Here is a 27,991-nt window from a genome sequence, read left to right as displayed (position 1 = left end):
AGAGGTTCGTGAGCTTTGCTGCAGTGACGTTACCATGCTTCAGCAGTTCTGCCGGAATCTCATCAAGTTCAGAGGCCTTGGTCTTCAGATTCTTGACTGCTTTTGTGACCTGAATGCTATTTTCACCCATTTTGACTCCCAGTGGAAGAGGGATCTCTTGAATATGAATGTGTAGCTAGGGATGGGTTGGTTGAGGACCTCACTGAAGTGTTCCCTCCACCTTTCGTCTTGCTCTTCATTTGTTAGTCTAATATTCTTCCATTTTTGTCCTTGATTGGTACTGAGATGTTACTGTTCGTACCACTCAGTTCTCACACTATTCTGTACAATGTGCTGGTATCATTCTGATTGGCTCCCTCTTGTGCCTTTCTCCTCCATCCAGCTCATCTTGTCTCCTGCAACTCATTTTTATGACTTTGTCCAGTTGTCTGTATTCTTCAGCTGCTTGCTGTCTCCGGTTTGTTACCCTTTCCTGGTCTCTCCTGTTTTTGACTCCCATCCTTTCATCAATCAGCTTCCATGTTGGGCCACTGATTGAATGATCTTTATGGGTTCTTCTCCAACTCCCAATGGTGATACATGCTGCCTCTGTTCGCATCCCTGAAGATCGTCCACTGCTCTTTGAAGTCACCTGCACCTTGCAGGGCTTCAAACCAGTTGGAAAGGGCTAGCAGGAAACTTTGTGCTGTGCCCTTATCCTTCAGTTTCTTCAAGGCATACTGACATTGTTGAGTTAGTCGTTGTCTTCGTCAATTTCAGGTGGATGTTAACAATCACAAGGTTGTGGTCAGATCCTACAACAGCACCTCTGTATACTTGGACATCTTGTAAGGATGTACACCTTCCATTGCTGATGCACACAGTCAATTTAATTTAAGGTATTGCCATCTGGTGACCTCCATGTCTTCTTGTAAATGTCCTTGTGTTTGAAGAATTTGTTGCTGATGGTGAGACTACACAAGGCCAAGTATCTTTCAAAATTTTGCTGAGGGTTCTGGCTGACCCATGTGGCCCGATGGTGGTGTGCAGACCTCGTTGATTGCCACTGAGTTGTGTATTCATATTACCTATGAGCAGTTTTATGTCATAGCTGGGTATCTCATCCAATGTGTCCTGCAGTTGTTCATAGAATTGGTCTTTCTCTTCCTCCATTGCTGTCTTAGTGTGCGCATAGACTTGCATGATGGTGACCATTGCATGCCGTGTGTGAAATCTTGTAGTTGTTGACTGGCTTCCACTCAACTAGTTCTTCCCCTCAATGAGTGCTCAGTACTTGCTGAGCAAAATTCCCACTCCTTAGCTGTGATGATCTTCATTCCCAGAGAACACTTTTGCATCTTCACTGCTGATACGTCCTTGGCCTGTTCACCTCATCTCACTGATGCCACTATTTTAGTCGTGACATACCCCAAAATTTTGCAATCTGTCAGATAATTCCTGAGTCATGGAGAAATTCTACTGACCTACAAATGTATGACATAATATATATTTTAAAAATTGTATATTTCAAAAAACCCTCTTTTAAATTGCATTTCAATGTGTTTCATCTTCCTTTCCCATCGTGTGCAACTTTTTTTTTTTAATTTTTACGATAATTTTGTTTACCTCGGGGTGGGTGGGGGGGGAGGCTGACAGCCTAAAAACTCTGTTTGGAGCAGGCTTGGTAATTTTGGCAAAATATTTGCCGGTTCTGGATCGGCTTAGAGCTCGGATAAGTTTGCATTGCATCAGACATATGTTAATCGATCACATGGGGGATATATGGCCTCAATTCAAGCTGTTGATTTGTACAGTTGGCCACAGCACTCCTCACATTGCAATACTGTACAACAATGTCCTAAAGAGGAAATCATGACCATCCAGTCACAAATTATTTACTTTTTTTGTATATCTTGTTGAGGCTCATATCAGAGCGAACATACAACGCACAGCAAGGGGGGCATGAGACGAGGGGTGGGAGTGGGAAGGATACAACACTGGGGAACAGAGACATTAGGAGATCTGTGGAAGGGAGAGGGATGTGGTGGGGAACATGGGGAATACAAGATGGACATTACAGGGACTTTCAGGAAGGAAAGCAAGGAATTTGAAGGAGGTGGGTTTGGGTGGATTAAAGGGGGTAGAAAAGATCAAGGATTTGAATGGGGAATGATAGGTGATGGTGAACAGCTGTTTTGAAGGGTGGAGGGAAGAATGGGATTGAATAGAGTGAGGGAGTTTATTCCAAAGGCAGGAAAAATAAGGAATGAAAGAGTGAAGGTGAGCAGTGATTTGTGATTTTGGTAGTTTTACCAGAAGGGGGTTGTTGGCGGACCTTGAGCACCTTGTGGAAATGTGGGGACAAATTGCAGAGAGAGCTGGGGGGGGGGGTGCGGCTGGAGAGGAGACGGTAGAAGACAAAGACAACCGACCTGCGGTGAGAGAGTGAGAGGCCCAAAGACTCAGCCTCTTTGCGGGAGATACCAATGATCCGAAATGCCTTGGTTTCCACAGCGTGAAGCCGAGAAAGGTGAGAGGCAGGAGCACCAGCCCAGAGGGGAGAGCAGTACTCTATCAGGCTGCGGACGAAAGCTTTGTAAGTGATCAGGAGCTCAGGTGGGCCAAGGAAGGACTTTGCACGATGGAGGATTCCCAGTCGGCGACTGGCTTTGGAGGCCAGGTTTGAAATGTGGCTTTCCCAGAAAAGGTCATGGCAGATAGTGAGACCCAGAAGCTTGAAAGAAAGGACATCTTCCAGAGGATTGTTGAGAAAGTGGATGGGGGTGAGTGTTTCTAAACGGTCCTTTCGGACAGACATCGTGAGAGTGTGAGATCTGTCCAAATTGAAAGACATGTTCCACGTGTTGGACCAGTTTGTGATTTTACGCAGATATGCAGTCAGTGAAGAAGCTGCTGCATGCCGGTCTGAGGGATGACAGATGGTATGTCAGAGGGTGGAGTCATCAGCAAAGAGATAAAGAGGATTTTCTAGAGAGTCAGAGAGATCATTGTTGAAAACCAGAAAAAGAAGAGGGCCCAGAACGCTACCTCGAGGAACTCCAGCCTGGACAGGAAGAGGGGATGAAAGAACTCCATTTAGCGCCACACGTTGACTGCGACAGGAGAGGAAGTCTGCGAGACATGAGTGGAGATGGCCTTGGATACCATAAGAAGAGAGTTTGGTGAGCAGGGCAGGGTGCCAGACCATATCAAAAGCACGTGATATGTCCAGAGATATTGCTCTAATTTCATGTCTGGCATTGAGGACCTCCATCCATTGTTGGGAGAGCAGAAGCAGCATTTCCAGGGTAGAGTGACCTGGTCTGAAACCAAATTAATGATTGTAAATAAAGCCATTGGAGAAGAGAAAGGATTTAATGTCTGAAGCGATGATGGATTCAATAACCTTGCTGATGATTGGGAGAAGGCTGATTGGTCTGTTGTTGCAGGGATCTGTTTTTGTATCTTTTTTATGCAGGGCAGTAATGTTTGCTGATTTCCAAGCAGATGGCAGATGACCTTGAGCAAATTGAGAGGGTGATTATGAGAGAGAGAGAGAGAGAGAGAGACAGAGAGAGACAGAGAGAGACGCAGAGAGAGACGCAGAGAGAGACGCAGAGAGAGACGCAGAGAGAGACGCAGAGAGAGACGCAGAGAGAGACGCAGAGAGAGACGCAGAGAGAGACGCAGAGAGAGACGCAGAGAGAGACGCAGAGAGAGACGCAGAGAGAGACGCAGAGAGACACGCAGAGAGACACGCAGAGAGACACGCAGAGAGACACGCAGAGAGAGACAGACAGAGACAGACAGAGACAGACAGACAGAGACAGACAGACAGAGACAGACAGACAGAGACAGACAGACAGAGACAGACAGACAGAGACAGACAGACAGACAGAGACAGACAGACAGACAGAGACAGACAGACAGAGACAGACACAGACAGAGACAGAGACAGAGACAGAGAGAGAGTTTTTTTTTTTTTTCGAACACATGGGCTGATGTTCTCTGGGCCGGTTGCAGAACCTGAGTCGAGGTTTGGCAGCAAGCTCTCCACCTTGTCAGGAGAAAAGGACAAATAGTCCAGGAACTGTTGGGTGCGACTGGATGAGGTGGGTTCAGAAAGTGACGGGTTTGGGACAAAAGATTTAGAAGCATCACTGAGTTCAGGCATTCAGCCTTTTCACGTGCAGTGTCAGCTGTGTGGCCATTTGAGGTGAGGGAGGGGATTGGGGAGGAACATGCGCCTGGAACAGACTTGACGAGATGCCACCAGGATTTGGAGGAGGGAAACCGGTTTGAGAGTTCTGACTTGAGATGAGACAGTTGTTGTTTTCTGGCTCTCCTGAGGGTAGACACACACTTGTTCCGAGCTTTGTGGAAGGAACTGAGATTGCCTTCAGTTGGGTTTGCCTTCAATGAGGTAAAGGCAAGTTGTTTCAGGACAACTGCCTCACCACAAGCTTCAATGTACCATGTGCAGGTGGAAGGGTAGGACAACTGAACATGAGATGGGATAAATGTGTCCCTGAGAACGAGCAAGTTTCTTTTAAATAATTCCCAGGCCGAGTTGATGTTCGAGAAAGGAGAGATGGGAAACGAGTCTAGAAGTTTGTTCGCTGCTTGAAGTCCCTGCCAGTTGGCCTGGGTGAAATGCCAGACTCGTCGGCGCTGAGATGGTTCTCCAATAACAGCTAGAGAGATGTCTACTTTGACAAGTGCGTGGTCAGATGAACCGATTGGATCAAAGGAAGAGCAGCAGATATTTTCAGGGAAATTTGTCAAAATCAGATCCAGAAAAGATGGAGTACTGTTGATTGAGATGCGGGTCTGGAAGTTGACAGATTGTGTCTGTCCCAATGAGTGGCAGAAATCTTTTGCTGATGTGCTATGGCAGGTGAGGGAGGTACCCACACACAGCCAACTGGCATGATGACAATTTAAGTTTCCACATATGAGGAAGAGAGAGTTGGGATGAGAGGATAGAAATTGGTCTATGTTTTCAGAGAGCGAGATGTAAATGGAGTCGTCACTGTTTGGTGGATGGAGCAACATGCATATAAACATGAGGTGGGAGTGGAGGGAAGCCATAGCCCGAGGTATTCCTGGAGGTGTGGGGGAGTGAGGGCAGTGCATAGAGAGTGAAGAATAGAGTCGTTGATGAAGAGAGCAATTTCGCCGCCAGGGTGAGGCTCAGGTATGTCATTCCAGAGGAGGGAGTAACCAAGGAGAGATACTTGGGAGTCATAGATGTCTTGAAGGAGGAAAGTTTCTGTTAAGCAGATTATGTCTGGTTTATCAGTGGCAACCTGTATGGAAAGATCTGTCAGGTTTGAGCGAAGGCCCAGGATGTTTAAGGTCCACACTGTTAATGAAGAGGGAGGGGAGGAGGCTTTGGGTGCAGTGGATGGGGAGGGGAAGAGTGAGGGGGGGGGTGGGGGGGGAAGGAGAGTTGTGTGGGGGACTGCAGAAGAGATCTGGGAGAGGACCTGATGAGGAGGAGAAAATGCTCGCTGGTGGTGGGTTGCGATGCAGTTGGGAGTAATGAAAGAGTTCTGACTTGAGATGAGACAGTTATTATTTAGGTTAGAATGGAGCCCACAGAGGGCAGTTGAAGATTGGAGGGGGTGGAGTGATGATATGGAAGAGAGAGGGAGGGAGAAGGAAGCAGCTTTATGGATGTGAGGGGGGAAACTTTGAGAAGGGGGAGTGAGGGGCAAGTTGGATGGAGAAGGGTGAGAGGGGAGAGTTGTGGGAGAAGGGTGAGATTGGACTTTTTGAGAAAGGTGAGGGGGAAAAGTGTGAAGGTTGCTTTGAGAGGCAGGGGTGAGAGGGAGGGTAGATGGAGAGCAGGCATGGCCAAGGTGCAGGAGGGCAATGGGTGAGGTTGGGGAGAGGGGAAGAATGAGACTTGGTGGTGATATGATGAAGAAGGGAGTGGGCAGGGGGAGGTACAAGTTTTGAGGGGTTAGAAAGAGGGGGAGATGTGCTGAGAGGAAGGAAGAGCATGTTTGTGGTGATGGGGAGTGTACTGATTGAGAGAGAGATATCTGTTAGGTTAGAATGGAGCTCACAGATGTTAGAATACCACACACTTTGGGGCAACAGAGGAGGAGCTGATACTGAAGCAGAAGACAGTGAAGAGGTGCCAAGAGTTGAGGTAGGATGATGAGCAAGATGGGAGGGTTATGAGAGGGTATAACAGGTGAGGGGTTAGGGGTTAGGAAGAGGTATATTTAAGTAGGTGGGTTGAATTGGCACTGAAGTTGGAAAAAAAGAATGGTTGATGGAACACGAACATGCATTGCAAACTGGGAGTTTTAAAATTTTTAAGTCAGAGATGCGATGAAAGACATTACTTGAGGGATGCAATAAAGAAGAATTAAGGTATTGGAGAAAAGAAACGTTGTAACAGTGGACTCTTTCAACGTGGGATGAAGGAAAGGTCGAATTGAAAAGTCTTTTAAAGAAGAAAAAGAGAAGTGAATTATGATACAATACTGAGAATCACAAGTGTGAAAGAGGAAGTTGAAACATTTTTTGTTTGTTTTTTTGTTGAAACTGTTTTGTTTGTTTTTTTGTTTTTGTTTTTTGTTTTGATAAAGATTACGTAACATTGGAGAAAGGAAAGGTTGAAGAAAAATCCTGAAGGTGTTTGGTGAATTTAGACCGGCAAGGAAACTGGTAGGATGATGAAAGTTACAGGAAGAAGAAGAGGCTTTAGAGAAACATGTGGTTTTGGGAGGTGTAAGTTGAGAAGTTAAAAGAATAAACAGTCTTCATTCTAATGTCACTAATCTCTCCATCCAGGTGGATCCATCATATCATTTCCTCAGGAACACGTGTCATTGAGCATAAATTAATCTTTCACCATGATAATGTCCAAAGTAAGCAGACTCTTTGGTGAAAAGATCAATTCAGGAGCTCCAGGCATCATATGTTTAAAAGAAACATTCCTCTTGCAGGATGTCTCTGATTTCTTTGAGTCTACCCAATGATGATGAGTCCTCTTTTTCCATAAACATAGATCAACTCATAATCATACATCCCAACTCTGTTCCTCAACTGTGGTGACTGAAATTGCCACATCAGCTCATGGGGTGTAAGCTTGACATCAACCAGCCATGGAGTTGCAGCTAAAGCATTGTACTACTATTTTGGTCAAACCCAATCTGTAAATTTTTCAGGTTTCTCCAACTGGTAGGTACATCCTCCCTTTTGTATCTGGTCACATCTGATTTTGTATCCAACCTCTCCTGTTCCTACTCTGCCTCTCTTGGCTCCTCTAACCACTTTCCTGTCAAAGTCCATAATCTTACTGGCTATTGTTCGAGAGCAACTTCAATACTGCACAACATGTTTATTCACGCAGGCCAACTCGCAATGATGACAATCTGCTCTCTCAGAAAAGGATTGGGTTACCAACTCCACAGCACCTGATATTGATTCTGCCTGGAAATACTTTACAAAAATCTACTCTGCATATTTGTCCCATTCTGTTTGCAGATGTCCTATTTATCCTCTTGGCCCTGGTACACTGAATCTTTTGGTGAGGTGGATGCAGTCAAGCAGCTTGCTTTCTCAATATGAAAAGCTAACCCAAATGCAGATAACTTCAGCTCACTCTATAAGGTTTGCAAAAAGTATGTGTCCATCTTTAAGCAAAGCAAGAAACATCATCTTGGTATTCTTAGGCCAAACTCTCCAAGCAGTTTCCCTCAAGATGCTGGTGGTGCCTTCTTAAGACCATTTCTAGTGTATCCTCTCCTTCATTCCATTGCTCATTGCAAATGGTCTTACTTCAGCCTCCATTTAAGACAAGGCACAATGTTTCATCTCAATGTTTGCTTCCAAATCTCAGAAACCAAAACCATGCTACTCTGTCCCAACCTTTACTCCATTGTGCTCACAGCCTTCTCATGACTGACTCTTTTACACATGAGAATGGTAGGGAATGTTCTACACTAACTCCCATCAGTGCAGTGCGAGATTGCAAAAGTATTGAGGTGCTCAGATGCAGCACTGCTACTCCTGCTTCTCCTTTGTCTGCTGTCTACAACTTATCCTCCTTTTTCTGTCCACAGTCTGTTTGATTCCCTGAGAAAAATCACTCCCATTCACAATAAGAGTGCAAAAACAGATCCCATCACCAAGGAACACAATGATAGCAGTGACGTGACAACTCGATCCGCATCACTATCTCAGACAAATGGACAAACGTTTCACCACTCATCACAACTCTCTCTCTTCCTCATATGTAGTGATTTCAATTATTACCATGCAACTTGCCTGGGTGTCAATACCTCTCTTACCAACCATGGCACTTCAACAAATGACTTCTCTGACTCCATGGGACTGACACAATGTGTAAACTTTCCAACTGGGATTTCTCCCAATGGCAAATCCTCCATTCTGGAGTTCATGATGACTTTCTTTCATGCAAACGTCTCCTGCTCTCCCTCTGCTATAATTGGCTCATCTGATCATGTACTTGTGAAAGTAAACATCTCTTTGGCTATTCTAGAGAGCTGACTCGATGCCTGCGATTCTGGTATTTCACACAAGCAGATTGGCAGGGACTGCAAGCAGCCATCTCTCTTCAGACCTGGTCTCCCATATGTACTGCCCCTGATATTAAATCGGTGTGGGAATTCTTCCACAGAAATCTGCTCTTTCTCTTGCTCAGATTAATCTAATCTCATCTTCAATTAACCTACCCTTCTTGCCGCCCATGGTGCACTGAATCCTGTGGTGAGGCAGTTGCTCTGAAACAACTTCGCATCCTTTTCCTTAAAGGCAAATCTGGCAGAAGGAAATCTCAGTGCATTCCAAAAAGTCTGCAACAAGTGTGTGTCCACTCTCAGGAGAGTCAGAAAACAATATCTGTCCAACCTCAAGAATGAACTTACAAACTTATCTCCCTCCTCTTAAACCTGATGGTACCTGGTTAAATCTGTCTCTGGTGTTTTCACCCCTTCCATCCCTGCCCTCTCTTCAAACTACACCACAGCTGACTCTGCTCGTGAGAAGGCTGAATGCCTCAATTCTGTGTTTGCTTCCAAATATTGTGTCCCAGAACCCTCACTCTCTGTATCCACTACACCCAGTCACAGCCAACTACTCCAGGACTCTGTCCTTTGCACCTGATAAAGGAGAGAAGTTTTTGGCAACCCTCGACTCTGAACCTGCAACTGGACCGGACGGCATCACCTCACGTGTCCTAAAAACCTGCTCTGCTATCCTTGCACATTCTCTGTCTGCCCTTTTCACCCTGTTATATGGGCAAGGTAATCTTCCGTCTGCATGGAAATCGGCCAACATCACCGCATTACATAAAAAGGTGCAAAACATCCCCTTAACTACAAACCTCAGCTTACTTCCAATCATCAGGAAAGTCATCAAATCCATAGTCACAGTTGATACGAAATCTTTCCATTTATCCAACAACCTCATCTCAGATCACCAATTTGGTTTCAGACCAGATCACTCCACCTTGAACATGCTGCATCTACTCACCCAACAATGGATAGAGGCTCTCAATGTCAGACATGAGATCAGGGCCGTCTCTCTGGACAAATCTCGTGCTTTTAATACAGTCTGGCATCCTGCCTCACTCTCCAAACTCTCTGCATAGGGCATCCAAGGCCAACTTCACACATGGCTTACTGATTTCCTCTACTCTCGTAGCCAACGTGTGGCACCCAATGGAATCCGTTCATCTCCCTTCCCTGTCGAGTGTTCTGGGCCAGTGCTATTCCTGATTTTCATCAACGATCTCTCTGTCTCTTTGGAAAATACTCTTTATCTATTTTCTGATGACTCCACCCTCTGCTGTGACAAACCTCATCCTTCAGACAGGCAGGCTGCAGCCTCTTCCCGATTCAGACTTTGAAAATATATCACCAGCTGATCAAACATTTGGAATATGTCTTTCAATCCTGATAAATCTAACACTCTCAATGTCTTCTCCAAAAGGATGATGTGGTAAACCCTCCTTTCTACTTTCTTAACAATCCTCTTGTGGAAGTTCAGTCATTCAAATGACTGGGTTTCACTATCAGCCATGATCTTTCCTGGGCAAACCACATTTCAAAGTTTGACTCCAAAGCCAGCTATCTGGGCATCCTCGGTCATACAATGTCCTTGCTTGGCCCACCTGAACTCCTATCCACCTGGAAGGCCTTCATCTGCTGCTTGATGGAGGACTGCTCTCCCTTCTGGGCTGACTCTCCTACCTCACATTCTGCTCAGCATGACACTGTGGAAACAAAGGCCTTTATCAACATTGGAATATCCAATGTTGAGGCTGAGTCTATGGGCCATCTCTTCGTCATCACAGACAGGTCGGTGGTCTCTTTGTCTTCTACCACCTCCTTTTTGATTTTGCAACCTCTGCTCTTTCCATGCTTTGTCCACCCCAGGTTTCTGCAGGGCTCACATGATCTACCATCAACCCTTCTGTGGTGAAATGACCTAAAGCCAGGATCACTGGTCACCACCACTCATATTTTCCTCTTTTTCTCCCACCTGTGGAACCAACTTCCATATCCTCTTCAATCTCATTCTTCCCTCCAGGTCTTCAAGGTAGCTGTTCACGACCATCTCAGATTGTCTTCAATCCAAAACAATAATCTTTTCTACCCTCATTAACCCCACCCCAATCCCTCGTCCTTCCAAATTTCTAGTTATACCTCCTTGGAGTTTCCTCCTGTATCCATATTGTCTACCCCATGCTTCCTTTCCTACCACCTATTCCTCCTCACACCCATTTTTTTGTCCAAGTCTGCCTCTATCTTGGCCTTCAACTCTGTTGTTGGTGTTTCACTCCCCCCCCTCTCTCTACTGTTCCTTTCGCATCCTGTTTTTGTCTGTTGTGTTCTGATCTGTTCAGTGTCCCAGCTCTTCCATGAGCCTTGACTAGGTCCTCAAAAAAAAACTATACTCATTACAAGCAGAGTCATAGAATCCATCATTGTTGCCAATATTAATAATGTCATGTCAGACATCCATTTGACACAACACAACCGAGTTATTACCAAGTCCATAATCCCCCAAGGATTTCACAATTAAAAACCGAACCTGGTGGTGTTCGCGCAGGATGGCAGGAAAATGGGAAAACGCTTCTTACAATTAAAAGGGGGTTTATTTTCAAAATAAATATGGGGATTAAGGAAGGAAAGGATGATCAATAAATAATGGTGCAGATCTGACAGTCAAAAGACACAAGGAAAGGGGAAAAAGGAACCCGCAACATTACGTACCATACGTACAATGAAAACTAAATATAAAATGCTAATAGCACCGACAATTCCAGTTTCATATAATGAAGGGGATGATGCAAGGGCTTTAGACAAGCATGTGCTTGGCTTGGTCTTGGTGCTGTGGTTGTGGAGGTTGGCATGGTACAGGCAAAGTGCAGCTCGTGACACAATGATGATGAGTAGGAATGGTGATGAGGGATGATGGTGAGCTGTCTGATCTCAATAACACATCCTCCTTGTGCAGCAACCAAAACAAGAAAAAGAGCAATCAGAGATTGCAGACCCTTGCTTGGACTTCTTCTGAGTGGGGTATTTTTTTCTAGGTTTTTGGGTAAATCCAATATGGCTGCCAAACCATGTGACCAATGACATATGTGTGAACCTTTTGTTCCTCATGAGTAGATTATAAATGGGGTTTCTGGGATGCCCATTCAAATGAATGCCGGAAAAGGGAAAAACTTTCTGACCCAAGCCCCAAAAAGCTCAAAATGTGAGACTCATTTCCTCACCCTCCCATACAAGCAAATGTAAAATTGAGACGATGAAAGATTGAGACTTACTGATTAAAGCACTTCTTCCCTTTCATATTTTCATTCCACTCAAAGAGCGAACCAACAAATATTTGCCCATGTTCTACTTCAGGGAATAACTTGATTTTCTTAACATTCATTTCCATCGAACATATTCACAAAGAATAACTTGGAACTTGGTTCTTGGTATGTGTCTTTGTTGAGCAGAAATGAAATGATAAACTTCTCTTAATGCTCTTATTTGACCACCTCCTGAGCCACATATCATTTTGAGATTGTAGTAAATTGTTTTTTCATTGTTCATTTGATAACCATCAAAGTTTTCAGTCCATTCAAGGATATTTTTTTTCTTTACATCCTCAAACTTATTTCTGATTAAATTTATCCGCTTATTTGTTTTATCCACTTTTACCCCGGTTATTTCTTCAATAAGACTTATTTTATATTTCTCACATTCTTTATGTTTCCCATTTAAATACTAAGGCTGATTACATCTTCACTCTTTGGTTTGGTTATTGCTTGGTTCTATCATTTATAAATCAGTAAAAAAGACAGCGGTAGCCTGTTAAAATTCCCAACCCAATATCTTAACACTTATACTTGTATCCAGAAGGGAGACTATTGATTATATTCTCTAAAATATATCTTTTATCATCAAAAGCTGCTAATGCTTTCTTATTTATCTCTTCTGTATATAATTGATGTTTATAACTTCTTATTGTATTCATTTTTTCTGTACTCTTCCTTCTTTAAGGTTCAACAGTCGTAATAATGTTTAAAGTTTATTGCTTCCTTGATTATATTTTTCTTTATTCCCTTTAGCTTCTTATCACACCTTTCAATGTCATTATTATCAATATACGTAAAAGCATAAGACTTTGATCTCAATCCTATAAATTCACTCATGACCTTCCCACCCAATTCATCTTTAAACTTACCAATAACCTTTTTATTCTTTGATGAAAACAACACTTCACCTGACTTATAATTACTTGTATCATATATATATATATATATATATATATATATATATATATATATATATATATATATATATATATATATATATATATATATATATATATGTATATATCAATATTATCAATCATATCCTCATATACATCACTTGTCTTAATTTCTAATACTAGTGCATGCCCGTAGGTGCGTGCCCGTACATGCGTAATCCCGTACACCCATCACAGATTTTGTAGTTTGCTTTTATAGTGCATACCCGTACACCCATCACAGATTTTGCAACCAACAGATTTTGAAGGATCTGATGGATGACATATCTACGGGCATGCCCGTACGTGCGTGGCCGTACGTGCAAAAAATAAAAATTAAAAAATTTAAAAAAAGAAGAAGAATTGTGACGTCAATTGTGAGGAAGAAGAATTTGCTGCCAAGCGAGCAGCTCGTTCTTCATCCATTTCTTCTGCACGACGCCTTGTCACGCGCGTAGCGTCACATGTCAAGCGAGCAGCTCGTGCTTCGTCCGATTCCATTGCACGTGCACGACGCGCAGCTTCGTTCCTTCGCTCTCATAAACGATGACTGGATTGGGGCATTGTTTCAATTAGATCGGACCAACCGTATCATAAATGGCCATAACTTGTGAAACACTTGGGAAACAGCTGAAACGGATGAAGAACGAGATCAAACCTTAAAAAGGCACATACTCAGGCCCCCAGCTTCAATTGTGATGTATGTGCCCGTACGTGCAAAAAAAAAAATTGTGACGTCAATTGTCACGTCATAGCACCGTGTCCTGTCATTGGTTTGGTAAATAAATGGCCATAACTTGGGAATCACTTGTCCGATTAATATCAATCCTTGAAAAGGCACACTCAGGTCCCCAACAATATACATAACTTGGGAAACACTTGGGAAACAGCTGAAACGGATGAAGAAGAATGATATCAAACCTTGAAAAGGCACATACTCAGATCCCCAGCATCACTTGTGACGTGCGTGCCCGTACGTGCGTGGCCATACGTGCAAAAAAATAAGAATAAAAAAGCAGAAGAATTGTGACGTCAATCGTGACATCATAGCACCATGTCCGTCATTCGTTTGGTAAATAAATGGCCATAACTTGAGAACCACTTGTCCGATTAATATCAAACCTTGAAGAGGCACATCCACAGGGCCCCAGCAATATACCTGGCAAGTTTCAATTAGATCAGACCAGTGGTTGTCGAGAAACAGCGGTCGCAGACAGACACACAGACACACAGAGATTGCTGGAATTATAGATAGATAAAACTATCTGTATCAATATATAACAATGACACATTATCCTTATACTTAGATTTTAAATTATTAAAGTAATAGTCATACATGAACGACTTTCACAAGTCTAGAATTGATGTTCCTATATAAATAGGTTTATCCATTTCAATACTCTTTTTTTCAAATGAATTTCACAAAAGTTCTCTGAAAACACCTCCGCTCGCTCAAAACTTGGTCTATTAATTAACTTTGAAGCCTGTTTCCAAGATGTAGCAAGTCTTATGTTTTGTCGATTCCTAACATTTTCCATCGTCTTTCAAAATACACCATAATTCATTAATTCATAAAAGTCTTTCTCAAAATCTGTTTTTGCTTCTGTTCTCCTTTTTCTAGTAAAATCAATATACCTCTTTTACCAATGACTGTTTAAATTTCAAAATCCTATGAATTTTCCTCACTCTCAACCCAGCATATAAATATTGTCTCAAGTTCCTTTGATGCAAAACGTAATTTTCTTTATCATTTAATGTAATTAGTAGTTTTTCTGTAGATTTACCTTTTATATTAAATGACTGTTGGTAATCACTTAACCATTCTTTTCTTGGACTTTCTTTATCAGGGGCATAAGGTAGGTCTTTATGTTTGTTATGAAGTTCTTCTGGATATTTTTAATCTACCTCAAAATAATATCCAACTTCGGCTTCATCCAATTCTTTTTGAGAGGAGACAACAATGTCTTGTAAAACTTTTTCATAATGTTTTTCTTTAACCCATTTAAGTTTTCCATAAGGTAGAGATTGCGACATAGCCCACCCATACAAATTGTTAGCATCATAATACATCAGGTAAGAGTTGTCCTCATTCTTGTTATAATCAGGATGATATTTATTTGCTTTGGCATATCTCTTGGAACATACTTGAGATATTCCTCCTCTTTTAGCCTTCTCTATCATTGAAAGCATATCTATATCACAGATTAATTCCAAATTCTGTTTTGTCATTTTTAACATAGCACTTCAAGCCAAACCCGGGGCTGTGGAATAGTGAGCTGGGTCTAATCCATAATAATTTTTATTATGACAGACTGTTCTAAAAGTTTCAAACACATCAGTCAATAACAATACATCAGTTTTAAGATACAAATCGTGATATTCTCCAAGATTCTTTATATTAAACTTCTCACAAACCTTTTTAGCTTGTGTATAATCTCTATCAGAAATATGAGTTTTATTCAACTTTCTATAGAAATTTTCCCTTGAAGGAAGTTGTGTTTCTTTAAACCTCTCAAATTAATCCATGTAATCATATGGATATATTCCCTTTTGTGATAAGAGATCAATCTCTTCTTGATTTGAGAAATGTGACAACATTCGGTAAGTTTATAATATTTGATGTTAAGTTTGATAATGGACTTGCCATAAACTTGTATGTATCAAGAAATCTGACTATGGGGGATGTATGAATTGTTTTTGTGAATGAGATGTATTTTTGATCTGTGTGAGGAATGGCAGAAATATCTCCTGATGTCTTTGAAAGTTCATTTATAAATAGATGTGTGTCAAAGTGAGCATTGTTGTTAAGAAAGACAGGAATAAAGTTTGGGGGCTTGTAATTAAGATTACAATGGGAATGAGCTGGACCTCTATATTTTCCAGTAAGATGGCAATGATCCCTAACTTTGACGTCTCCCTCAATTTTCTCCTCACAAATATGACATACTGTTCTTTCTAAATTCCTTTTTCTCTCCCTTTGTTAATGACATTGGTTTATAGGTTTTAACCATTATTTCTCTTCGTCTTATACAGTCTTTTTCCAATCATCTTACAAACTCCTCTGAGGCATCTTCTCCTCCATAAAGTTCTAACTTGTTGTATTCATCACCAACAGATGATTTGATATAACAGAAACCACAAGGAGTATGTTTTTGATATTTATTTGTGTATGATTTATTTGGATTTGGAGAAACAGTATCTATCTTTTCAAGGATACTTTCAAAATCAGCATATATCACAAACGGGTGTTTTATAGATTTGTTAAAATCATTGAATGATATGTTTGAACCTACTTTTGGTAAATTGATTATGGTTGATTTTTAATTACTACAATATTTTGAATGTTGATTTAATCGTTCTTTTGCGTGAAAGGAGTTAAGAAATCTCTTACAAGGATACGTTTTACATTTTCTCTTGTATAGTTGTGATTTGGTTAATCTTGATAAATTTTTGATGAATGCATAATGTGATTTTCCTTTGAAGTAAATTAGAGGTAAATGTGTGTTTCATCATTTTTATAGTTGTTTGAAAATTTTAATATCTGAACTTTGTTTGTATCCATTAATCCATATACATTAACAGATAGATTAATCATTTTCTCAAATTTTGGAATATCTCTCAATGACATTGGAAACTTGAGTTCTTTAACATTTAATGTATTCTCGTATTTCTTATAATGTTCAACCCTTTCCGGTTTCCATTGTGGAGGATGTAAATGAGCAAGAACAGACCATAGAAAACATTTGTTATCTTTGTTTTGAATATTAAGAACCGCTTTCTTAAGTTTTATCTCTTTTTGGTAAATCAGTATAAGAAGAAGCTTTAAGAGGATCTGATTTTAACATGTGTATATCTGAAAAGATTATTTTTGTAATAACAAATCCACTACCTACTGCAGTGTTATCAACATCTTGTTCTTGTGTCTAGAGTTGATCGTAAACATCACATCTTACAAAATCTTGAAATGATGAGATAAAGTGAGGGTTTGTCCTCATATAGGGAGTAGTTTCATCACCTTCTCTTGCCATATTCAATTTTACTCCTATATAAAACTTAACAGTTTTCATTTCACTTAATGTATTTTTAATTATAGTTTCAATACTTTGTTTAACCATATCAATAGACTCAATGATTGAAGATGGTCCAGGGTCTTGAAAGCGAAACAATTTTATTTTTATATGTCCTTTAAATGCCCTATCAGTGTTTTCAATGGAGAATTTAGTGGCACCTTCCCTTTCTTCATTCTTCTTGTGTTTGCATGATTGAAGGTGTCTATTATAATTAAAAAAATATATATCATTATCACATCTTTCACAATGTTTTGTTTCTTGGTCAAGTGGAGATATTTGTCTGAAAAGATTGAATGTGTGTTTGGTTTGAAGGTGTTTTTTTTATAACATTTATATTCATGATTACAAACATCACAGTACCTTGTATTCACCATATTTATAGAACAAAACTTTGCTTAAAATAAAATTTTCTTGATGAAAATTCCGTTTAATTTATAGTTGAATCTGTGCTTAAAACCATTTTATCCTACAACTTTTTCACTTCATAAATACAATGTATCAAGACACAAAAGACAAGTTTTAATCAATCTCTTCATTTGTAATAGATATCAAGAAATATGTCGAGGATGTAAAATTGAATTAAGATAAATATAACAACTCTTGGATAAAACAATTATGGTGAAAAATATGAGTTCTTCAATTTCCTTCAGTGGAAGGGCTTTTAATATATCTGGAAGAACATCAATTAAAATAGCTCAAACAAAAGTTTCTCCTCACTTTCTGGCAATATAATCAAAACTAGAAAAAGCAATGAAACAAGAAAAAGTATCAAAAAAGAAAAACCTCATTGATGAAGCTTTCGAAAGAAAAGATAAGAACCATCACCAATATGCAAGGAGAAAGTTGTATTTTTTCAACAACTCTAAAGATGTAAATCCTGATGAAATAAAGGATGTTAATATATCAGGTGAAATGACATTTCGTTCAAAAGTAGTTAAGGACCATTTTAAAATACCTTCAATATAAAACATGTTGTAGTTGAATCTCTTGATGAAAAAAGGTATGTGGAGATTGTCATGTTTTCTTCTACTAATTAAATATGAGTCATTATTCAAGTGAAGATTTTGAAGATTATGAGAGTGATGATAGTATCTCTGTTGGAACAGAAGACAGTTATGATACCGAGAGTTTGTGTTCAAACTATAGTTATGAAAGTAGTTTTATAGATGATTGTGAAAGCACCAATGAAAGTACCGAAGATGATACCGAAGATGAATTTTATTTGAAGTAAAGTTTTACTTTATAAATATGAATAGTTTACTATAGTGGGGCAACTTAGCTAAATATAGCATAACAATTGTGCATTTTGTGAGGAAAGCACCAAATTTGGCACACTAGTAGCCTATCATATTATGAACAGATTTGGATATTGGGCCATCTCAAAATTTTTGATGGCAGTGGAAAATGGCTGCCACAGCCATCAGCGGCTGAATTTGAGATGGCCCAATATCCAAATCTGTTCATAATATGATAGGCTACTGGTGTGCAATAATTGGTGCTTTTGTTATGCACAATTGTTATGCTAAGTTGCCCCACTACTACATTTTGAGCCTCTTGAATTTCCTGATTCTCCACATGACAAATTTGAGAATTGTCCTGTGTGTGAAAGACAGGGAAAAACACAAGTCAAAAGCCGATAAACAATGTATTTTCTGTGATTATCTTCTAATTAATGATAATAAAAAAATATATAAAGGAATATGATTCTTTGAGATTTACACCAAAAATGAATTACCTTACAAGATTGATTTGAGAAATGAATGTAAAGTATGTGGGTGATAATACACCTTTTCTTACAAGAGAAGAGACTAAACAAATGATGGTTATGTTTCATGGATTGATGATTTATATTATTAACAATTGTCATTTTCAGGGAAATATCTACAGAAGGTGTTGTATCAATAAATTAATGGATTATCTTGAAATTAAACCTGAATTTAGGATAAAACAAAGAGTTTCAAAAAAGCCAATAAAAAATTAAATAACCTGTTTTCCAAATATATAAATGAATGATTTTTTTTACCCATTTGGGAAAATAAGATAAAATTTAACAACCATAAAAATCTTCCAAATTCATTAAGATGTCTCATAGTTGGTTCAGGCAGATGTGGAAAAACCTGCTTACTTTTAAAGATGCTCTTTTCTCCCAACTTTATAGATTATGATAATTTAATAATTTTCACAAATCAAGTTTTTCACCTGAGCATCAACGACTCTCACAAGGTTTTAATGCTGGTCGTCAAAAAGAAGATATAACCGGTTGTTTAAACTTCAAAACAAACAAAATGATTACTACATTGAAGATATAATACAACTATTTTGTGATACACAGAGATATAAAAAGAAATCAAAGCTGATAACTTGTATTCTTAGTGATAATACGGATGATATACCTTCTCCTCAAGATTTGGATAAATCAAAAACAGAACCTCGTTATCTTTGATGATTGTGTTAATGAGAGAAACCAAACAGTAATGGAGAGCTACAACACAAGAGGGAGACATTCTTCTTGTAATTGTATTTATCTTCATCAACAATACTTTCAACTCCCTAGTCGCTGAATATGAAACAATGCTCATACTTTTATTTTTTTCAAGTTAAATTCAATAGATATAAACAATTTTTGGAGAGACAATTGTTCAACATTATGCACTAAAAAGGAAATTGGGGATTATATGAAGCACACGACTGAAAAATATCAATATATTGATGTGAAACAAGATGAGGTATGAAGGGTTATATATATATATATATATATATATATATATATATATATATATATATATATATATATATATATATATATATATATATATATATATATAATTTTATAAACAATTGCATATATAAATGGCAACTATTATATATCTTGTGGGTAAATCTGCTTCTGGGAAAAAAAAAAAAACTTTCATAAATCAAGGTTCTTGAATAGTAAAAATGAAAATATTGTAAGTTTTTCGAAAAAAACCACCATGTGATTCGTATTGTATCTACAACAACCAGAGCAATGCGACCACGAGAAGTAGTCAGTGAAGATTATTACTATATTTCAGTGGAGGAACATATGTGATTGAGGAATGAAGGTCAAATATTTGAGGAGGTTTCTCTTGGGACAACAAAATATTCACATTGTAAGAGTGAGTTAAAGAAACAAAAATCTGGTGGTCTTGGGATATTAGAAATTAATCCAGAAGGAATGAGACAAATTATTAAACATCTGAGAATTAGAGCATATAGGTGAATTAGAATATGATGATGAAGGACTATTTCAACAACTGGAAGAGATTAATCAACCCCCTGATTATATTGTGAAGGCTCTTCAAAACGATGAATATTCAGCGGATTCAAAAACCAAAGCAGGACTCATTCCAACAGAACAACCAGCAATATTTCATCTTGTTCAAGAAAAGGGATTGATATTTAATGATGAATTAAGGTTCTTGAGTTCTGCTCAATCCCCTGTTAAACTAACTCTGAGATTAATGTTTCTTCTAACAAAAGATGGAAGACAAGGTTCAACTGTGATGGATGAATCAAAGTATTTTGAAAAACCATTGCATCTGAAAAATAAGGATGATAGAGTATATATTGATTTGCTGGACTCTCTTAATTATAGGGGTAGTCTATCTGGTAAAAGTAGGAAGAATGAGGAGAAACACATTATTCAGGCTTTAAATTGGCTTGGTTCAGGTGTTCGTTTTCTTCCAAATCTCCCATCACAATTAGTTAATAGACTGTTATTGCTGTAAGGAAGTAAGAAGGCTGGAAATAACAATTGTTTTAATGAAGCATCAGCCATTTTAGACCAGTTGATGAACATGAAAATAATTATAAATATCAATACAAAGACATTTTATCCCATGTTAAATGAGATGAGAAGCACATTCCTTAGCTTTAATTTCACAAGCGACCACACATCTTCATTCCCATACCCATTACAACTTGACGCAACAAAAGAATATGAGGCGTCTTTATTTTCTATGGAAACTTATAATACCTTGTTTAATATCACCGAGAAAAATGACAAGTTTAGTTATCATCCAGGAAGTGGATACAAAATGATAACAGTTTCACCCGGAGCATATGAGATTTCTCAAATATCTTCCGAAATTGCTCGCCTTATGAAAGAACAGGGTGATGAACCAAAAAATATTGTTATAGATATTCAAAAACATACTTCAAAATCAACGATTAAAGTTAAAAATAACTACAAGGTTGATTTCACAATTGATAATTAATTTAGATAGTTATTGGGTTTCTCCTCAAAAAAGAGTGAAACTAATGGGACGTTTTACAGTGATAATGTCATTCAAATATCCTCAGGCATAAATTTGGTATTAATTCACTGTGATGCGATTGATGGTGTTTATAATGATGGAAGAAGAACAATTATAATATTTTCATTCAGTGCATACTCAATCCCAATTGGTTATAAATTCAATATGGAACCCAAAAATCTGGTTTATCTACCTGTGTCAGGAAAAACCATATACAGAATAAATTTTAGGATAACCGACCAAGATAATCGCATGATTTCTTTTAATGGAGAAATTATATCCATCATAATTTACCTACGTGAATTTTTCCAAGAATTAAATACGATGGTTATTGTGAGGAAACACGAGTTGGGAAAATATAAAATAATTACAGGGGATGGGATGTTCCTTTCCCCATACTACAAGGGTGAAGGTATGTATCTTGGTAGAGATTAGTATAAACCTAAAAGACAAAGGGGTGTAGGACGTCAATTTAGAAAAAAAGGAGATGGGACAATTGATGCTCTAATGGGTATAGGCTCAACTATTCTTAAACATATAGACATAATTGGTTCAATTGCTTCTGCTGTGGGAAATGTAGTGGGTGCTATAGAGTATAAAAGATGCCCAAAAGGAATCTCATAAATTGCAAGCAATAAAATAAACTAGCGATACCCGTGCACATGCACGGGATAGCAGTACAACATAGCTGGTAGCAGACGACAGACCGTACATGGGGAATGACAAAAATACGCATTGTGCAAAATGCAAGTGGTACTGTGGAACGCCAAGACTTCCCATACATTGTCGGCATGTCCGCTAAGTGCCACAGCAATTTCATAGGGATCGTGTGACGGCGAGCCGAGTTTTTAGTGTGCAAGCTTGGTATTATAATAGAGATTAAGAAAGGCAAAACTCAGTTGTCTCCCCAAGAACGACAGAAAATAATTAAACAACTTTGGTCAGGGTTTCAAAAGTTTTAACATCTGTTTTCCTAAATAAATACAAGTATGGAAGCAATTGATAGTATTGATGATTTGGATGATACCATTGTCATCACAAACTCTACTAAAAAAGAAGACTACTTCAAGGTAAATGCCATAACTGGAACAGACTGTAATACAAATGGAACAAAAAGTTTTGTCATAAATAATAAACAAACTTATTTTAATCTAGCCGAAAGTGTCTTGTGTAAATTTACATTCACTAAGGCTGTGAATAACACAACCGCTGCACTCGTAAAAGATTTATTCTGGAAAATGTTTGAGAGTGTTTGTTTTTACATTGGAACACAAGAAGTTGAAGCGGTTGATTATGTCTCTGCTACATCTGAAATGATGAACTTTACACTGTATTCATTTTGTGAAAGAATGGGAAAGGGGGCTGTCCAAGGTTTTATTCCTGATATGGCAACGGGAACAAACACAGACCCTGGATAAAGTAAAAGGAAAAGAATGTATCATGATACAAAAGCAGGTAATAGTTTTACTGTGGCAGTTCCTCTTAAAGGTATATTTGGATTTTCTGATCATGGTAAAGTTATGTATGGTCTTAAAATTAGATTTCAACTGTAAAGGAATGATAATGAAAATAGATTGCTTTTTGGTGTGGCGAATGCTTTTGCTGCTCAGAATAAATTTGTAATTGATGAAATTATTTGCTATATTAGTGAATATACTCCTAATCTTAAAACAGAAGAGATGTTGAATAGAAGACTTAACTCAAAGAAACCACTCAATGTATCGTACCTGAAAAGAAGATGCCAACACGTTAAACTGAACCAAACCACTTACACGTGGAATTTGGTGTTCTGGAAGGAAAGCCACGATATCTGTGGATCATTTTTTTAAACCACATGGTGATACTGCTACTGATAAGAATAATGCATTGAGTGATAATGCTAAGGTTAAGCAACTTCACCTTTCTCGAGATGGAACATTTTATCCATGAGATAGATTGGAAATTAATTGGGGAAAAATGATTATGCTGAAGCATAAAAGTCTTACCAAAAGGTGTGTGAAAGCAATATAAATAAAGAACCCATTTTGGATATGTCAGCATTTAAATGCCTGTATACAATCTTTGCGCTTGACCTGAGTGCTCAAAAGGAAACTATAAAGTCAAATCGAGTGGATACTTCCCTATACATTGAAAGAGGAGAGAGTGAAGAAGTTGATACATATTGTTTGCTTTTGGAAGAAACAGAATTACAGATTAATAGAGATAATGGTGTTGTGATTAGTCTCATAATTTTTTTTGATAAATAAATGAGTAGTCAAGTGCCAACTGGGGTATATGTTAATCAAATCAATCTTCATAAACTATCATCTTTTATTCAAAATCAAAAGCCTTGTATGATTAACGTTAATACAATTCAGAAAAAAGGAGCAGTAACAATGATGTTTTGCTCACAAGAGAACAGGTGAAAATCTTGAACGATACTGGCTCACTTAAAATTTAAATGTCAAAACCAATGTTGAAGAAATATTCAATAAGACAGATGAGTGGAGGATTTCTCCCATTTGTAATTCCTTTATTTGCTGGTATAAGTGCGGCTGGAGCATTGGCGGGTGGTATTTCAGCTGCGGTGAAAACTGTCGATGAAAGGAAGGCTCAAAGGGCTCAAAAAGAGTTGGAAAGACATAACAAAGAGTTGGAGAAACAAATTAGTGGAAGTGGTGTGATTGTAGATTTTGCTGAAAAAGCCGACTTGAAAAAGCGAGATTGTTAGTTGGAGATATGCTTTCTTCTCTCGCACATGCAGGTGTAAAATTAACTAAAAAGGGTAATGGATTACATCTTTCTAATAAATAAATGAGCATTGATGAGTGGTTTAATGAATTTGGAAAGAATACAACATCAAATTTAGAACTTATCAAATATTGTAAGAAATATAAAATTCATCATATGGTTATTTGTATGAGAGTTGAATTAACAAACGTGTCTAAACATACAAAGAATATTATTATGAACTTAGAAGATAATAATGGAAATAATTCTCATTGGGTTTGCATTTATAATAATCAGGTTAAATATTATTTTGATAATTATGGTCTTCCACCACCTGTTGGAGTAATAAAATTCTTACAGAATGGTGTTTATCAAACATTTCAAGTCCAAGAATTAAATTCCACGTGTTGTGGTCATTTATGTCTATATGTGTTATTTCAACTCAACAAAAATATATTTTAATGACATTATTTTAAATCTAATATATGTGACTGATGTTGGAAAAGATGGTTCTATCTTTGGTGTATCCCAAGAACTGGAAATTATTTATCAAATTATTACACAAAGGCACAGGCTGAACGACAGAAATATAGTATCGCAAAATAATGTTAATATGAAAAATGTTTATAAATTAATAAATTATCCAAGCCTGATGGACGCAAATGACTTGGTGAGATTAAGTGATTTAAAACAATATATATCCTTAAATAAAACGTCACATTTTGTTAAACAAGTATAATTTACAACTACAACACCTGGTTCAACAAACTATACACCTTTTCTTATTAAATTCAATTATCTGCCTAGTATTGAATTTTATTAAGAAGGAAGTATAGTTAATATGAGAATAGAGAAATGGAGGTATAATATGTGTGATTTAGGATATAATTGGTCTTTTTCATTAAACCGAGAAGACCTACACGATTTTTATCAGTCTCGTAAAGAAGAATATTATCCTCTTGGTAAGAATCAGGAGATATGTGGAAGCACAATTAGCAAACGACAAATACACGATTTCGGGAATAGGAAATTATATGATGGTGAAGCAATAGTTTATATGACAAAGAAGGAAGGAAATTGGATAATTATACAAAGTCGAGGAATACAAACTGATTTAACAACAGAAAGATGGGGTGGTATTAAGTGTCATCATATTAATCTATCATATATTTCTGATACATAAATGACAGCAAGAAGGCTTCAAAAAATTATAATTTTTGCATTCAAGGATACCTACAAGAAAATGGTGTTAAATTTTACATTCCTTATGAATTGGAACATAGACACGGGCATTTTTCAATGAAGAACTGGCCTTGTACTGATATTAATAAAACCCACAAATAGAGATTTGATTAAAATATTAAATAAAAATGAACTTCTAAAGGTGATGAAATATAAAACTCTTTTTGAAATCATCAACAAATCTTATTGGTTTCCTATTATGAGAAAAATAATTGTGGATTCAAGTGTATCGCAGAATCCAGATGAATATATGTATGATAGTCTATGGGGTGAAAGTGGTTCAAGGATAGTAAGGGATGAGGAAGGAGTTGAAGAAACTGAGGGAAGAGAGGAGGAGGGGGAGAAGAGAGAGAAGGAGGAGAGGGAGAAGAGAGAAGGAGGAGAGGGAGAAGAGATAGAAGGAGGAGAGGGAGAGGGAGGAAAGAGAGAGAATAAATAAATATAAAAATATGGAAACTAGTGATATTATAAAAATATCAAAGGGATTACAGAAAATAAATCAATCCCAACGCACTCAGGAGGAAAACAAAGAATTGACAAGTCTATTCGAAATATACGTGCCAAGTACTAACATCGATTTCAGGGAGAAGATCTGAACGAGAAAGTGGAAATAAAGAAGATAAAGAAGGAAAAGATTATATTATTGATGATGTTGGTGTAATTGACTTTGATTAAGGTTTTACATTTTTTTCTTCAATAAATGGAGGAGAGAGTGAAGACATTTCTAAGGATTCTTTATGTTTTTAAAATTAAGATTCAAATGTGCATGTTGGAAACTAAAAAGGTTTTCGCACTCTGTAGAAATTTTTCACACAAATAAATGAGTTATTGTCTCAAATGTAAAAAGAAAACCAAGAGTAAAAATATCTCGTATGTTAAAAGTAAAAATAATTGGGTTGTTCAAAAATGCACATGTTCGGTGAGTAGCTCTAAAAAGAGTAAATTCATCACCAAACACAAACGAGGGGGAGATATGCAAAAGTTTTTATCAGGAAGTAAATTTACAACAACTGGAATACCAGGGGAATTACATCTACCAGGGTATTCTTTCTGTGGTCCGGGAACAAATTTGAATAAAAGATTGGATGAGACTGACAATCCTAAACCATGGAGCAAACCTATCAATAGGGTTGATAAGTGTGCATGAATCATGATATTGATTATGGGAATAGCACGACATTGGAAGAAAACCATGAAGCTGATAGAGAAATGTTGTATAATTTGTCTCTGATACAAAATCCAACCTTGAGAGAAAAAGTTGATAGGTTCATCGTGAAGAAGATGATCAGTGCTAAAATGAAACTTGGGCTTGGAAATTCAAAAAACTTATAGGCTCTAATGATGTAATTAAGATTGAAGAGCAATTAGCTGATGAATTACATAAACCAATAATCACAAAGTTTCATAGAAGGAATAAAAAGGCTTATTCCAAGGAAGTTGATTATATCTGGTTTCATTGAACTCAATAATGATAAGGGGTACAAGTATGCTTTAACCATTTTTGATTTTGAGGAGTAGATATGTGTAGGTTTTCCCTTTGAAAAACACAACAGGTAATACTCTTATGTTAGCTTTCCAACAGATATTCAATAAAAGCAAGAGAAAACCAAAAAAATTGTGGACTGATGAGAGTACAGAGTTCTACAACAAAACATTTATGAATTTTCTTTAAAATAACAACTTTACATTATACAGCACCTTTAATGAAGGAAAAGCGGTTGTTATTGAGCGTTTTAATCGCACTTTCAGAGAGACTATATAAACAAGGACAAATGTGTCCAAGAGCCACATCATTCCACCAGTCAATCTCCTTGCTATGCCTCCAGGGCTTCAGGTGCCCCCAGGGCATCAGGTGCCTCCAGGGCTTCAGGTGCCCCCAGGGCATCAGGTGCCTCCGGGCATCAAGTGCCCCAGGGCATCGGGTGCCTCCAGGGCATCAGGTGCCTCCAGGGCATCAGGTGCCTTTCGGGTGTCAAGTGCGTTTAGGGCATCAGATGCCTCAGGGCATCAGGTACCTCTATGTAGCCTCCCTGCCTGCTTCACTCCCTATTCTCACCCCCAGAAAGGTTTTGTCTTCACCAGAAAAAGAGGAAGAAGAAGAAGAAGAAGAAGAAGAAGAAGAAGAAGAAGAAAAACCACAAGCTCGGCAAGAAGAGACGGAGGCTGGCAGAATGAAGTGGCTCTTGTATACTACAACTAATGCTGCCATCTTCAGTACTGAACTGAAATACAGCGTGCCTGGCAACTGACACTAGGATGACGCGCACGCCGGTGAATACCAAAGCGTGCATATCGTTTGAATACCAAAGCATGCATATAGATTTAAGGGTGCCTACCACCTTGCCTACCACCTTGCCTGCCACCTTGCCTACCTTCATGCCTACCTTCATGCCGAATTCTCACCCCCAGAAACGTTTTGTCATGAGATTGAAAGGTTTTGTTTTCACCAGAAGAACAAGAACAAGAAGAACAACGCGGAGCTCTCTTAGAGCCAGCGTTCGCAACGCGACGCGGCTAAAAATTCACTCAACTCGGTTCTCAACAATGGTTATCTTTAATTCAGGACATTGTATATAAGTACAATGATACGATTCATACCTCAATGAAAATTAAACCATCAGATACATTTACAAAATTAAAATATGAATAAGAGATTAATGTCAGAATGCCTAAGTTCAAAGTTGGTGATATAGTAAGAATATACAGGTGGAAATCTCATTTTGAAAAAGGTGATACCAAGCGATGGACAAATGAACTTTTTAAAATTGTTGATGTCATCGGTACAGTTCCTTGGACTTACAAATTATGTGATTTAAAGGGGGAAGAGATTTTAGGTTCATTTTATTCACAGGAATTACCAAAGACAAAGAAAAATTGAAAAAAAACCCTTGGACTTACAAATTACGTGATTTAAATGGG

The 27,991-nt window shown here is 38.1% G+C and overlaps 1 protein-coding gene across 4 annotated transcripts in view; it reads left to right on the top strand.

Moving 5' to 3' along the window:
• LOC147030159 (complement C3-like) overlaps window positions 1–27,991 on the top strand; it is a 741,443-nt gene that overhangs the window by 317,048 nt on the left and 396,404 nt on the right. The gene's annotated exons all lie outside the window — the stretch shown is intronic.

This window comes from Eptatretus burgeri, chromosome 3 (assembly GCF_056783735.1).
Source record: "Eptatretus burgeri isolate ZD-2024b chromosome 3, Ebu_testis_v1, whole genome shotgun sequence".
NCBI classification, from domain to species: domain Eukaryota; kingdom Metazoa; phylum Chordata; class Myxini; order Myxiniformes; family Myxinidae; genus Eptatretus; species Eptatretus burgeri.
This window is presented reverse-complemented; position numbering and strand designations above follow the sequence as displayed.